The following is an 881-nucleotide window of genomic DNA, read 5'->3' on the forward strand; positions in this document are numbered from 1 at the left end:
GGGAGGCAGGGGTTGCAGTGAGCTGAGATCCAGCCTGGGCAATAAGAGTGAAACTCTGTCTCAAAAAAAAAAAAAAAAAGGGCCACAACAGTTAAGATTGTATTACTTGATTTTACTGTATACTAAGTGGTGGGCACAGAGCAATTCTCCTTATAAAGTAGACAATTAGCTTCACTCAGAACATTTTAAATAATGCACATTAAAGCAAGTATTCATTTTACAAGTTGTTCTGCAATCTAAACATACAATAGCTTGGAGAACAACACTTAGAAAACAAAAGCCAATGTAAAAAGACAGATTAAAACAACTAGAGGCCAGGAGCGGTGGCTCTCCCCAGAAATGCTAACACTTTGGGAGGCTGAAGCAGAAGCATCGCTTGAGCTCAGGTGTTCTAGACCAGCCTGGGCAACATAGTGAGACCTCATCTCTATTAAAAAAAAAACTTAAAAATTAGCTGGGCATGTTGGCGCACACCTGTAGCCCCAGCTACTCAGGAGATTGAGGTGGGAGGAGTTGGAGACTGCAGTGAGCCATGATTATTATCCCACTGCACTCTACCTGGACCACAGAGCAAGAACCTGTCAAAACACACACACAAACCAACTACAATTAGAACAGTATAGGTTTTATACGGCTTCGATTTCAGTTTTCTTAACTGCATCATCAGTGTCAGAAATCTGTTCCTGGCCAGGTGCAGTGGCTCACACCTATAATCCCAGAATTTAGGGAGGCAAAGGTGGATTACTTGAGCCTAGGATTCAAGACTAGCCTGAACAACACAGTGAGACACCTCCCCCCACACCTGCCTTCTCTAAAAAAAAAATTTTTTTAATTAGCTGTGTATGATGCCAGCACCTATAGTCCCAGCTACTAGGGAGGCT

The 881-nt window shown here is 42.7% G+C and overlaps 1 protein-coding gene across 1 annotated transcript in view; it reads right to left on the reverse strand.

Annotated features, from left to right (window-relative positions):
- VRTN (vertebrae development associated) overlaps positions 1-881 on the reverse strand; it is a 72185-nt gene that overhangs the window by 68173 nt on the left and 3131 nt on the right. The window lies entirely within an intron of this gene.

The sequence above is a fragment of the Colobus angolensis genome, unplaced genomic scaffold, assembly GCF_000951035.1.
Source record: "Colobus angolensis palliatus isolate OR3802 unplaced genomic scaffold, Cang.pa_1.0 Scaffold3, whole genome shotgun sequence".
NCBI lineage: Eukaryota > Metazoa > Chordata > Mammalia > Primates > Cercopithecidae > Colobus > Colobus angolensis.